Consider the following 15,451-nt stretch of genomic DNA (forward strand, 5'->3'; position numbering starts at 1 on the left):
ATACAATATGATATGATACAATACGATAAAGATACGATATGATACAATACGATAAAGATACGATATGATACAATACGATAAAGATACGATATGATACAATATGATATGATACAATACGATACGATATGATATGATATATTACGATGATACAATACAATACAATATGATACAATACGATATGATACAATACAATACGATAAAGATACGGTATGATATGATACCATAAGATACAATACGATAAGATATGATACAACATTCTTTATCGTTCCCTAAGGGTAAATTTGTCTTGGACTCAAAAGGCTGTGCACATAAACGCCTCCACGTTTACAGTGAACAAACTACAAATGAACAAAAGTAGCACCAGCTGTTTCAATCACAACAGTAAATTACACCTAACAAAATATTCCACTCACTCCATGGTAAAACACAATATTGCTCACACCCCATAATCAAACACCATGAGACCACTGCACAATCCCTACAGCCTCAAGCAGCATCGTTTCAAAGTTTGATAGAAGTAGGAACAAATTAGTTTTTAAATAAGTTGAGTTTACAGTAGGGGACTCTGTATCTGTATTGTCTGCCAGAGGGCAAGAGCTCATATTATTCTGTGTGGAGGATGTGTGATGGGTTGGTCATTATCCTCTGAGCTTGCCTCGTATATCGACTGGAGGGGCTGGTATTCATTCCTCCTCATCACCTTCATGGTGGTGTGTACCCCAGACAAGCAAGCTTAGTTTTTACTTGCCGTACCATGCTGACATCCCATATCTAACTAAGCTCTCTAGTACTGATAAAATAAAAACATAATTGTCTGTTCCACACCATACACTCTAAAAATAGGATCTGCTGAAGGTGTCATCCAAGTGAGCGCCGAGATACTAGTACGAGCAGACCTGATTGATGTGTGTATTATGGTAAATGGACTGTACTTATATAGCACTTTTCTAGTTGTTATCACCACTCACAGCGCTTTTACACTACATGTCACATTCACCCATTCATACACATTCACAACTGCTCCATACAGGAAAAACAGCTGCATTGACATTTGCGGGCTGAAAGGTATAGGTGTGTTGAACCTGTCATGTGTGAGCGGTTGAACCTTTGTCCACGCCCAGCTGTGATGTGGTCAGCCATGGTTTCACATTCTGAGACTCTGCAGAGGCCAAAAACCAGGCAGGGAGTTCTGGTCCTCTGAAATGAGGCCAACGCGGAAGTAACTTAGAACTGCATTCTATCAAAAGGCCACCAGGGGGCGACCGTCTCTATACAAGTCAATGGAGAATTCACCAACTTCTCACTTGATTTCTAACCTCAGTAAACGTTTTCAAAATGTGTTTATGGTCTCAATCGCTAGTTTAAAGCCTTCTTCAATGCAGTATGATGTTCATTTGGGACATTTTGGCCTCCCTGATTTTATATTTGACGATAAAGCAGGGTATACATTAGGGCGTGGCTACGTCCTGATTGACAGGTTGATTGCCCAATGTCCTCGAGATCCAGCCCTCGTAACCATAGCAACCTCCCCGCTCCGCCCATGGCCCCGCCTCATGCCCATATAAGTAGAATCCGTGTTTTTATTTTTCCCAGCATGCACCTGAAATGTTCAAGATGGCGCTGCCTAGATTAGAAACTATTGGCGTTCGAGCAGCAGTCCACAAACCAATGGGTGACGTCACGGATGTTACGTCCATTTCTTTTATACAGTCTATGCCAAAAACACAGTGAAAGTCACCCTGTTGTTAAATGATAATTCCTCCTCAGTATTCAGCATTAATAATGCTAATTTGAATCCTTTTGTTTCTGATGTGCAGCTGTCTGGCCCGAGAGCCAAAATACACAAGTAAAAAACAAGACAGTCGTGTTTTGAACAAGTCACTCTCAAGTCTATCTCTCTTTGACACACAAACACACACTCTAGCACACACTCATACACAAACACTCATACACAGTGTGGTGCCTTAACACAAATGCCCATATACATCCTGTCATACACACACATGTACACAAACACACACACACACAGTCAAAGTCCTTAGGTCATTTTGTTAATTAATGAGGCTGTACAACAACCCAGCATGGAGTTAATTAGAAAGCCTGTCACCTCCTGCAAGCCTGGCGGATATCACTGTTTCCCCAGGCCGCATTCAGCCACTATCACACAATACACAGGCACACACACACACACCCACACACACACACAGTCACATGCAAAGGTGGTCGGTCTTTGACATGGCAACTGACTAGATGACGCGGGTAATCTCTGCAGTGTGGCTGTTTGCTCATTTTGCAGGTAAAGCAGGAATTTTGAATCTTAGTCAAGTAAGAAAAATGAAAAAAAAACAAAAACTGTGAAAAAGCCCAGTGGATTGAAAAGAAATGGGTTTTAGTTTTTTTGCTTTCTTTATACTTTTAGGCATTAGCTGTCGCTGTCCTCCTTTAATCCCACATTCGAGCAAGAAAAAGTTTGGATAGAAAGAGCTCAGAGTCACAGGGGGCTGTCACTGTACTTCAGACCAATAAAACAAATCTCTGGAGTACATGTTTCTACTAAAAGTGAAAACTGTTTCCAATTCATCAGCCAGTCAAAGGGCTTTCTGTGTGTAACTTGTATTATTGAAAGAATTTTGTGGAAGTCGGAGAGGCTATGAAGTGTCACACAAATAAAACCTCAAAAACTAATCAGATTCACACACATCAGGCAGTTTGTTTCGGTTTGAAGAAAGAAATTGGACTCATTGAAATTCATACACATGACTCATGTCTGTATTTTTTTTTTTTTTTTTTTTTTAGAACAATCACTTTTTAAAACTTTAAACTTTTAATGGATTCAATTTTTTACTTCTATCTCAATAAAATGTTGGCAAAGTAAAATGGAAATATATCTCCCTTAGCTGTTTATTTTAGTGGGTTTTTTCCATTTACACCCCCGTGTCTACTTGAGAGCCTGCCAGATACACACAGTCACCAAAACATGTGCACACACACACCCACTTTGTGATATTCAACAAAGGTCTTCTTCATATCATGCATATCTACACTACTAGATATGAAACTACAATACACACATTAAACTGCTTAAACTCTCCCTCACACACACATATACACACACACACACACACTTAAACTCTCCCTCACACACACATATACACACACACACACACACACACACTCTGTTACATGCAAGGAGATGTTCATGGCCTGTGGGATTTGTAGGTGAGTCTCAGGCTCAGTGGGACTAATTTGAATTTAGCAGTAACATTTTGTTCCATCTTTGATTGCAAGTACAATCAGGTCTTAAGTTTCACACTCCCCGTTCTTAGCTTTAAGGAGTCACGAATGAATTCTGGTACATTTTAACTTGGAGAAGGATTTGTTCTTTTTAACTTTTAACGTTGTAAGTATTTGGGTCATGCCTCTACCTGGAGTCATTTCCTGGGAGTACAGTATTTGGATAAACTTGAAATCCACAGATCAGCAATAATCATCAGTCAGGTCGAAAGTGATGAAAACTAAGTTAGAAACATTAGAAATAAAGACTGGATATCATCATTTCTGTTACCCACAACCAATCAGAGAAGAGTTTTCAGTCTCCAATACAACTTTACCCATTTTTTCTATTTTAACCTTCCTGTCGTCCTCCCGGGTCAAATCGACCCCATCTGTTTTGACTGTTCCTTCTTTCCTCCCTCCCTCCTTCTCTCTTTCTTTCCTTCCTCTCACTTTCCCCTCTTCCTTCCTCCCTTCCTTTCTTCTTTCCTTCCTCCATCCCCCTTTCTTCCTTCCTTCTGTCCACCCTTCCTTCTTCTTTCCTTCCCGTTTCCTTCTTTCCTATGTCCTTTCCTTCCTTCCTCTTTTCCTTTCTCCCTCCCGCCCTCCCTCCTTCCTTCTTTCCTCTCTCCCTCCTACGTTCCTTCCTTCCTTCCTTCTTTCCCCGTCCTTCCTTCCTCCCTTCCATCATTCCTTCCATCTTCCTTCCTTCCTCCCTCCCTTCCTCCTTCCTTCTTTCCTCTCTCCCTCCTACCTTCCTTGCTTCCTTCTTTCCTTCCTTCTTCCTTCCTTCTTTCCATCATTCCTTCCATCTTCCTTCCTTCCTTTCTCCCTCCCTCCTTCCTTCTTTCCTCTCTCCCTCCTACCTTCCTACCTTCCTCCCTTCCATCATTCCTTCCATCATTCCTTCCTTCCTTCCTTCCTTCCTTCCTTCTTCCTCCCTTCCATCATTCCTTCCTTCATCATGTATCCAATATGATACACTTGACGATACAGGGTTAATTTTCACCAAAACACACAGCTATGACATATTATTATCATTACTATTATTACTATTATTGCCTAAATAAGTACGTTAGATAGTGTAATAATACTGACTCTGCTTTTATCTCTGGTTATTCAGTGGCTGGCTCTTTGCTATTCTCACTTGCTAGCTACTACTTGTATCTGTCTGCCATTAGGTGATGGGCAGGTTATGTACAGTGGGTTTATTGGAGCTTTTTTCCCCTCAGCTGCCTACTGCTACTGGAAATGTGTTTGAGGATTTATCGGCAATAAAACCCAAAATTTATGTGTAAAAAAAAAAAAAATGAATCTAACACAAAAAAGCCCCCCAAACTAGCTCGCTGTTATAACTTATGAGGCTGTGAAATTGGACTCAGAACAGCCCAACATCTCTAACTTATAGGTCTCGGTTTCCTGTATCTATACTGCTTAAAGAAATAGTTTGTTTGCAGTTTTTAGATATCTTCATCCACCAATTGTTTCAGAAATGGAGAGTGCAGATTGAGTATTTTTGACTATCTACCAGCACCGATGTGCTCTGGCAGCGTTTCAGGCTTGTGTGCAGCAGTTTGCCATGATCCACATGACTAACTCCAGCAAGCTATTCTGTTTTATGCACACCGGTAATAATACAAATCACTGCCAACTTTGTCTACTAACAATCTGAGCCTCTCTGCTGGGAAACATATTTACCACCTGTGTTCTGTAAACACAGCATCAGCAGCTTTGGATGGGACTACGCACATTTTACCCGTTAGACTGAGGAATTTACAGCCTTTAAAAAAAAAAAATCAGTTTTCTCCAGTCGAAGGACACCAATTTCCAAAATAATTGTGACTTTCTACTACATAAGTGATTTAGTTTGAAGAAATCTCGCTCATGTTTACAGCGGTGAAATTCCTCTTTAACCTTTGTGTCGTCCTCCCGGGTCAAATTGACCCCGTCTGTTTTAAGTGTTCCTCCCTTCTTCCGTCTGTCCTTCCTTCCTTCCTTCTTTACTTGCTCCCTTCCTTCCTTCCTCCCTCCTTTCCTTCCTTCTTCCTTCCTTCCTTCTCTCCTTCCTTCCTCCCTCCTTTCCTTCTTTCTTCCTTCCTTCCTCCCTCGTTTAATTCCTTCCTTCCTTCCTTCCTTCCTTCCTTCTTCCTCCTTTCCTTCCTTCTTCCTCCCTTCCATCCTTCCTTCCTTCCTCCTTTCCTTCCTTCCTTCTCCCTTCCTTCATTCCTCCTTTCCTTCCTTCCTTCCTTCCTCCCTTCCATCCATCCTTCCTTCCTTTCCTTCCTCCTTTCCTTCCTTTCTTCCTTCCTTCCTGCCTTCGTTCCTTCCTTCCTTCCTTCCTTCCTCCCTTCCATCCATCCTTCCTTCCTTCCTCCCTCCCTTCCTTCCTTCCTCCTCCCTTCCTTCTTGACTCGAGGACAACAGGAGGGTTAATGGACTAAAACTAAAAGATTCTGGGAAGACCTCATCTAGAAACTCTTGTAATTAGTTTTTGAAGAATCCTCTTTGGAGGTTGAGCTATTTGTAGATGATCCACGAGGCGATACTCAAAGGAACTCATTATGTTTCCCAATAGCACCTTTAAAGAAAAAAAAAAAAAAAAAAAAAAAGGCATCAACATCATCATGATTGGCACCTGGGTGAACAAAGCAATTTCAATTTAATTTAATTGTATACATGATGTCAACCGTTATTCATTATTCACTGATGAAGAAGAAGAAAAAAAAAAGTGTCAGGTTAATATAGTAAAATTAAAATATTTTGTGAATTGTGCAGATGTCACCTGATTCTTTCAAAATGACTGGTGACAAAAAAAAAAGTATTGTTCTTTTATAAAAGCTGGGTAAGTTGATTGGATCCTCCGTTGGGAGTGGAGAATAGAAAGAGAGTGACAAAAATAAAGCAGAGGGAGTAACTGTAGCCGAGTGAGACAGCAGGTGATAGAAAGAGAAAAAAACAGAGCTGGAAATAGGGTGAGAATGAGAGAGAGAGAGAGAGTTGGCATGAAAACCATATGTTAATCCTGAAACTAATATTGTAATATTGTGTGTAGCCCAAAGCTGATGAATTTGGCAGTGAAAGCTATGAAGCTGGCAGCAACACAGCTCCTGTAATATTTTTAGTGTGTTACCATCAGGGTGAAAACATACCAGCCCCCAGTAAAATACCAACAAGGATACATGAAATAAACACATGAATAAATCCAGTTTTGTGTATCTTCGTCCACTAACCATCAGAAGAGCGGCGGTTCGGTCTCCGGCTCTTCCGGCCCTCATGTCAGAGTGTCCTTGGGCGAGATAGTGAACTCTAAATGGCTCCTGACGACTGTGCCAGCTGTGTGTTATTGTGTGTCTGTGTGTGAATGAACATTAGATTAGATCCTGTTGAGCAGGTTGGCACCTTGCGTTATAGCTTCTGCCGTCAGCATGTGAATGTGTGAATGTTAGATTTGTAGTGTAAAGTGCTTTAAGTGGTTGGAAGACTAGAAAGGTGCCACATTAACGCAGTCTATTTACCATTTAATTTGTAGGAAACTTGATGTGACTCAAACGCTGCAGATCGTGTCATTCTTAACTGTTAATATTTGTTTAAATTAATCATCAATCACCAATTTTAACCAAATAGCATATACAGTAAACGCATACAGGTGTAGATCAGGCGGGGAGTTCTGGTCCTCTGAAATGAGGCCAACGCGGAAGTAACTTAGAACTGCATTCTATCAAAAGGCCACCAGGGGGCGACCGTCTCTATACAAGTCAATGGAGAATTCACCAACTTCTCACTTGATTTCTAACCTCAGTAAACGTTTTCAAAATGTGTTTATGGTCTCAATCGCTAGTTTAAAGCCTTCTTCAATGCAGTATGATGTTCATTTGGGACATTTTGGCCTCCCTGATTTTATATATGACGATAAAGCAGGGTATGCATTAGGGCGTGGCTACGTCCTGATTGACAGGTTGATTGACCAATGTCCTCAAGATCCAGCCCTCGCAACCTTAGCAACCTCCCTGCTCCGCCCATGACCCCGCCTCATGCCCATATAAGTAGAATCCGTGTTTTTATTTTTCCCAGCATGCACCTGAAATTTTCAAGATGATGCTGCCTAGATTGGAAGCTATTGGCGTCCAAGCAGCAGTCCACAAACGTCCATTTCTTCTATACACTCTATGGTATAGATACAGTACCAGCCAAAACTATACAAACATACAAACATGTGTATGCATATCGGTTACATTAAACATGTACAAACACATTTCAACAATCTCTCTTTCTCTTTCGTCTTAACCGATATGTGAAAAGTAGGCATCAATCAGTCAATCAATACATCGATCTTTATTTATATAGCGCCAAATCACAATGAAAGTCAGACTGTCAACATTGGAAATAATAGGTCCAGGACAGGAATCTGTGATACTAACATCTACAATCCCAGGTTACCTGTGAGACGAGAGAGTACAGAGAACTCCTTTAGTTAGTGAATGTATACCATCATATATCCTATGTATATTTACATGAGCACACACAGTCTCTTTTTTAATGAGTTTGTGCCTTCGCCCAAAATGAAAGTATGAAAAAACTCCACTATAAATTGGCAGCAGTAGTTGTAAGTGACCATGACTGTGAGGAGACCGGTTTTAATGCTTGGAAGTAGGCGTGACAATGGGCGAGATGGGCGGCCCCATCGGCCAGTTAGAAGTTTAACTCAGAAATCTTATTTATATGTTAACCTGACAAACTGAAATTACAATTTTAGAAACTTTAATTCATTTGTATAATTTCGTATAATTGATTTTTCATTTGGAAAATTGAACTGATAAGTGTTAGATAAATAATATACATATGCACATAAATGCTGATTAATTACATTTGGCATTCATGACACTTAGCTCATCCATTCATTAGACTGAATCCATCAATTTGCATAGCTGGACTAGATGACTCAGCCTTTGGGTATTCTAGGTGTGTGTGTGTGTGTGTGTGTGTGTGTGTGTGTGTGTGTGTGTGTGTGTGTGTGTGTGTGTGTGTGTGTGTGTGTGTGTGTGTGTGTGTGTGTGTGTGTGTGTGTGTGTGTGTGTGTGTTGCTCAGTATGTGCTGCAGTGTGTGACAGACAGCTGAACATTATCTCTGCTGCACACACCACTCTGCTCCGCTCATGACCCATTTAACTTCCTCTGTACACCACTGACACACTCCCGTTACCCACGGCAACGCATGGATCAAGCACATGTGTATGGAAGTGTCGGTGTGTGTATTGCTGTGTCAGAAAGTATGTTTTGAACGGTATCTGCATCTTTATCAGAGAAAGTTTAGCTTGATCATGTATGTGTGTGTAAAAGTACAAGTTTGTGTTTGTGGGAATTTAGTATACTGCAAAACTCTAGTAAGTTTTCAGAAGGTTTACAAATTTGCATTAATTAAGCATGAAGTTCAGCATCTTTCTAAGAAAGAAACACTATAGAAAGAACTTTTTTCTTTCTTGATGATGATAACTGCATTCTGTTTTCAACTCTTTTATCTCTTACATACTGTTCATATTCTGATTCATTCATTCCCCATCAGTTATTAATCAATGTTTGATTAATCCTTAATGAAGCTGTCAGAGTGAACACAGTGTATACTAATTTTTTTATAGGAAAAAGAAGAAATTCACAATCACTATTTTATGGTCCAGAAGAACATTTATTTTATAGAATATTAAAAAACACAACATGTTTAAATTATGGTTTTTGAGTTGTGTACATTTGCATCAACAAACGTGCATCGGCTGCACAAAAATAAAAAAATAGGCTTTTTATTTCCATATTTGTGTATCTGGCATTTTTACAGATCTCAAATATCAAAAAGGGGTAAAATCTGGCCCTGAACAGTATGTAAGGGTTAAACATTAAGGTGATCTTTAGTCAAGTATTATATTTCATCTACGTTTAAGCAGACTATACTATAATTATACTAACCAGACTATACCTGTACCTATAGGTCAGAACACCCATGTCAAGGTTATTAAATGAAATGTTTTCATTACAGACCAGCATCAACATGATTGGCACTTGGGTGTATAAAGCATTCCCTAGTTTTATTTCATTTTATAATATGAGGTCGATTTTTATTCATTATTCATTGAAAAAAAAAAAAAAGTCTCAAAGACATGGCACTGAGACAGCGCACCTGGCCTGTAACTGACTGTTGGCGGCGGTGCTGAATCATTCTTCTATCAATGCAGGTAGGTGCTGCCGGCTTTCCTCATAGCTGACATATTAAAATGCGGCTGGCAACCTATTTTTCTTCTCTCTTGCTCTTTAGAACAAGCTTGTCTGACTAAGTGGCTTCACTGTATGCTTTCTTACACAAAAGGCCTGCTTGGCTCCATAAGTGACATTTTGCTTTTATGGATAGTAGAGGATATATCAGCTTATTGGAGAAGCTGTTCAGTAAACATGCCATAATACAAAGGACAATGCCTAAGTCTCTAAATTTGCTTCTACATTACCAAACACTTAGGATAACCAATGCTAATGTGTATTTCAGCTTATAGCCGACTTTTGGTTTCATTGAACCCCTGCAGTTATCACACATACTGCCACGAAAAAAGCTTTCCATTTCACTTTTAACATTTCTTAATGTTATCCTTGCAGTGCTAGTGATTTCCATTTGTTTCTCATATTGGTTCCAACCAGTACTTATGGGTGTCTCTTGCCAAGTGTATCAACAATAGCTGGAAAACATATACGAAAACACGTGTTCCCCAATGTGTTACTCTCTACCTTTTATCTCTCTTTTTTTTGTTGTACAGCTTGCTCCCCTATAAGTTTATATCTCTCTATGCATGCATCATCTCCTCCTATAACTCTTCCCCCCCTTTATGTCTGGAGATGTTTTTCAAACTCAAAGACAAACCCACGGAAATTTCCGGAGCACAGCCGGGTTTTTACATCCTACTTGGTTCATGCTCATAGTGTGTGTATCTGTGTGTGTGTGTGTGTGTGTGTGTGTGTGTGTGTGTATGCTCAATTATCTTGAATTTTCTCATATGTCACTTTGGGGAGAAGGTGCCAGAAAATCCTTAGTAGCATTCTGGGGAAATATATGTTGTATGTATAGGTGTGTTTATTTTATGTAACCCAGAAGACTTCAGAGACAGGCGAAGGGAAAGTGTTTACTCTGCAGTTCTCAACTATAATTTGTTCTCTCCTCCTGTTTTCTCTCCTTTTCCTCTACCTATCATCTTGCTCACTTGTCCATTCATCTCCCAGTGTGTGCTGCATGAGATGTCTGTGACTAAATGTCTCAGGTTTTTTGCAGATGTAAACTTTTGTACAATTCACCTCATCTCTCATTTTACTCACAAAGCTACAAATGGTCTATTACAGTTGCAGCCATCAATCGAGGTGTTTCTACATGCGTTCATCTACAATTCCTCCTGCAGTAACTTTTCACTGTAGAATTAGTACGATACGAATTTCTGTCTTTGCACTGATTGGTTTTTGTGGCTCATACAGACACGAATACAAGTGCTGCAGTAGATGAACTGTACAGTATAAAGTGGGACCTTTTCAACACTGGTTCAGTCCCAGTTTAAAGCGATGGTTCGGTGTAATTTCGACCTAGTGTCATATGCACCATGAGGTCTATCTAATCAGCGCCACAGCCCCTTTTTTTCACGATAAAGCAGGGTATGCATTAAGGCGTGGCTACGTCGTGATTGACAGGTTGATTGCCCAATGTCCTAAAGATCCAGCCCTCGCAACCTCCCCGCTCCCCCCATGGCTCCGCCCATGGTCCCGCCTCATGCCCATATAACTAGAATCCTTGTTTTTATTTTTCCCAGCATGCACCTGAAATTTTCAAGATGGCGCTGCCTAGATTAGAAACTATTGGCTACCGAGCATCAGTCCACAAACCAATGGGTGACGTCACAGATGTTACGTTAATATCTTTTATACAGTTACAAAGTGGAATGACAAAAACAAGAAGACATTATCCATGTAACAGGTCAAGATTTAATGTTAACATCAGTTGAAATTGGATCTTAAATGAATCTGAGGTCAAACAGGGTCACAGGGTTTGTTAAACTGTAATGAAATACAGGGGGAAAAGATTAAATTAAAGGGTTGGTTCGGCCACATTTCAAAAAACATATTCTCTCACTTATGTCTAATGGTTTTGAGATATCTATCTTTAAAATAAATCCTTTCAGTTAAATACACTGGTGCTGAATGGAGTTTGATTTATGGTGCTAAAAAATTGATTAGCAACATCTCCTGCCAAACATAATTACACAGTCAGTCAGTCAGTTGGGATTATCGGCAGAACAAACAATCTACAGTCTGCAGGAGACGAGACAGCGGCCACAGAAAGGTCTGTGGATTATACAGAGTAACAAGGATAATGCTGCTGGAAAGACACTCTGCTGTCACTTTCACTTCCATTATATTGAGTTTGCCACAGAAATCTGAGTGGCAGATACTCTTAAAACATCAATAAATAAACACAACACTTTAAGTACTACAAGTGCGAAGTTAGACAATGCGTTTTGTTTGTTTTGATGCACAGACCCTTCAATCTGACAGTCAACATTTTGTCTTCAGGTAACTAGATACACTAACCTCCAGTGATTCTTTGAGTCAGCAGTCACATTCACAAAGCCACTGCCAAGCCTTTTCACTGGAAGTAAGTCGTCTGACGTTAATTAGCTCAAGAAATTTCTCTTCTTTGTGTATCATGTCGAAATCTGCTTCGGGATACATTATGCAAATTAATCCAAGGTGTCTGTCAACAACGCTCGACTGTCACTTCAACACTTCACTGATGTTTACACTACATTATAATTTAGCCTTTCAGAGGACAATCCTACTTATCAGACTAGATCCTTGCCTGACAGGACGGCCGAGGCGAGGGGCAGGAGAACAAAAGCTAAGGGAGGGAGTGGGAGAGTTGATGGACAAGTGAGGAGGAGACAGTAATTGTGATATAATGAAGACTTACAAGTAAAAGTATGTCTTGTGAGTCCTTATGTAATGTTGAGAATGTACCACATATAACACCAATATACATTTTGTTTTATTGTATGCTGTATTCACTGTGGACTAGGATTACCTGTGGGACCTCATGTGATTTAGATATTCACCAGTCATTGTTTCATGTGTCACTTTAGTATTAAAACATTGTCTCAGTTACATTTAGTACGTACGACGGAGTATTAGGGCCACATTGAGGAAAAAAAACAAACAAACTTCAAGAATAAAGTCATAATATTCTAACCTGTTGTTTTAGAGGAAGTTGGTAAAATGAGGGCCGTGGAGGATTTTGTGGAGTTGTACTTTAGGATAGGTTTCACAAACATGGAGATACTTAATCTTTTGGCACATCAGCATCATATCATCATAAGTATTAGGACTTTAAAAAGAATATGCAAGAAAATGCATCTTTTCCGGAGAAAGTACCAGACGGACTTGGAGGAAATTGCTGCTTTTGTGGAGGGGGTAAATAGCTGGAACTGGTCGACTGCAGGGTTATCAACAATCCGACTGATAATTAAGATTCTGGATCCAGAGGGAGTCGAGCTCTGAACATACTGTTGTGACAATATTCGATAAGTTTCTCGTTGTTCAAAATATTGAAGTTCAAAATTAAATCAAATCAAAGATCATCAGGAGTCGTCCAGCTGAATGCAGTTAGAGTTTTATTGTCGACAGCAAAACCCGGAATCACGATACACAGACATAATCCATGCATGCATACGTGACACAAAGAGATAAGACTCTTGGGGAGTCTTTTTATACTGTCAAAAGTTGTATCCCCTCCCCATGTTTGGTGTACGTTTAACCAATCAGCTTTCTTCCAAAACATGATCTTACCCCTTGGCACCAAATCTTGAGATGCCCTCACTGCAGGTGCATCGGCCTTATAAGGCCTTAAGTTTTGTTTTTTTCCCTACACAGCTGCTGTTTTGCTCAGCAGATCTTGGCGCAAGTCATGTCAAGGTCACCCTGACCCGTTACCTTATTTCAACTGCATTCGTTTTCAATAATAGTGATTATAATGATTATAATAATGAAAATGAAAGTAATGCATATTTCATTTAAACACATATATTGTAGTTTTCATACTTATTCAATCATAAAGTACTTATTCACTTAGTAGTTGCAGAATCACATATACTTCTTCATTTAACATAATGCCTTCAGATATGATCACCTTTAGCATACGATGGTCAACAATCAAGTACCCTTTTAACAGATACAACATTGTTCATTATTAGTAATTATCCCCTAAATTTTACACTACAATACCAAAAGCAAAAGTGCAAAAACATTGATCAATCTTGGACATTTTTGTGAAGTATGCATATTTACATCCTAACAAACAGAGAGACACAATATAGATATAGCTCTCATCTCTATTAGAACAGGTAGAAATATGAAGCTACCATCAGTAACTAATCAGATAAACACTGGAAACATGTGGAAATGCTCTGCCCAAAATATTCAACTTATGTCTATTTTCAGCTATGGTCACTGTTATAACTCATTAATTTAATCCATACATCAACAACAACAAAAAAAGGGGGGCAAAGTGTAAAGCAAACAGGCATTTATTGCTTTGGAGCAGCATCTACCCTTTAACAATTATTATGCAGGTTTTAGAACAATCTTTTTTTTTTCAGGAGAAACTAAGGCATTGCAACATTTCTATCTCTCATACAGTTTGCCATTCAGCATGAAAGTTTGAATCCCTTTTTATTCAACTTCACTGCTTCTGTAGTTCCTGCTTTCTGCCTTTGTAGGGCAGTATAGCTGCTTGAAGTTACAGTCTCTTTCCTCATTCAGCTCCTGTAGGAAGACTGAGGTAGACTGAGTTGTTTTCAGATATCCTTATGCCCTGCAACGATCAGTTCAATGGGCATTGTTCTCAGCAGGAAGAAATGACTTATTGTGGTGTAAAGTCATCCAGTCAGTCAATCTACAATCCAAGCCGAGGATTTGAGTGAATTTAGAGCAGTGCAACCGAAAAAAAAAATGGGTCATGAGCCTGTTTCTTGTGGTTTGCCAACATAACACAAGGTTGTTTTGATGAGCCCGGTTCCCTGGGTGTCACACCAAGTGCTTTGCACCAAATGCAAAGTGAATATGCAATCAGAAATGTGAGATGCTCAGATTCAAAGTTAATCAGAAGGTGCACCATTGACATTGACTGTACGCTACAAAAGTCAACACATATGTGAATGCTTTTTGTTCTTTTTGTGGCTTTCATCATGTGTAGGTTCACAGACACAAGAAATCATAGAAGATCCAGGTACATAGAATATAGATGAAGAGCAGCATCTGTGTTAAAGAAAATGCCTTTCATTATCCTAAATTTGGGACAACTCAGAGAAGTCTGTTTAAAGATTGCAGCCTTCCAAATGTCATCTCTTGAGTTTTGATCATTCACCTTTTTTTTGACTTTGATTACTTCATTTTTCACTTCTGTTATTTATTGTGCATCATTACCCTGAACATTGTGTTTCTGATATTCATAAAACTCTGAATTAATGCATATGTCTCTTAGTAAAGTGTGAAGGATGGATGAATTGGGGCATATATTTACTCTAATAGTCCAATTAGTAGGAGGAGATGGTGGATAAAGGTATTAATGATATATTTATGCCCATAAAAATTGCTATGTGTGTTTTTCATATTGTGGAGCTTCCAATAGAAAAATCAATCTAAGGACTGGCTTTTATTTGCTTGTTTTTTCATTATTTTACCTTTTATTACTAGTCGGAATAGTCACATTAGAAGAAAAAGGGAATTTTGCATCCAGACTATGATTTTATTTTGGTTTAATATCATTTTTTAATGTTAAAAATAGACCCTAACCCATTTTGCATTTTTCTCTTTTTCTTTCTGCACTGCATTACACTCTCTTGCACACATTTGAATGCTTTCATCATTCATTTGTACAAAGCAGTAAATTCATAGCTATTTAGTTAGCTGTGCTGTGTATGGCAATTGGTCACCCATGACGTATAGCACAAAATGCCATTAAACTGCCACTAAAACGGAAAACAAACTTACTCACTTATTTTTTAGATTGATGGTGACCATGTGTGACAAAGAGTGTTGAGAAAAAGTGAGCCAAGCATACTGCAGCAATACAACGATACTTCTTACTAGGGCTGTCAGCATTAACACGTTA

Source organism: Scomber japonicus, chromosome 3, assembly GCF_027409825.1.
Source record: "Scomber japonicus isolate fScoJap1 chromosome 3, fScoJap1.pri, whole genome shotgun sequence".
In the NCBI taxonomy this organism is placed as follows: domain Eukaryota; kingdom Metazoa; phylum Chordata; class Actinopteri; order Scombriformes; family Scombridae; genus Scomber; species Scomber japonicus.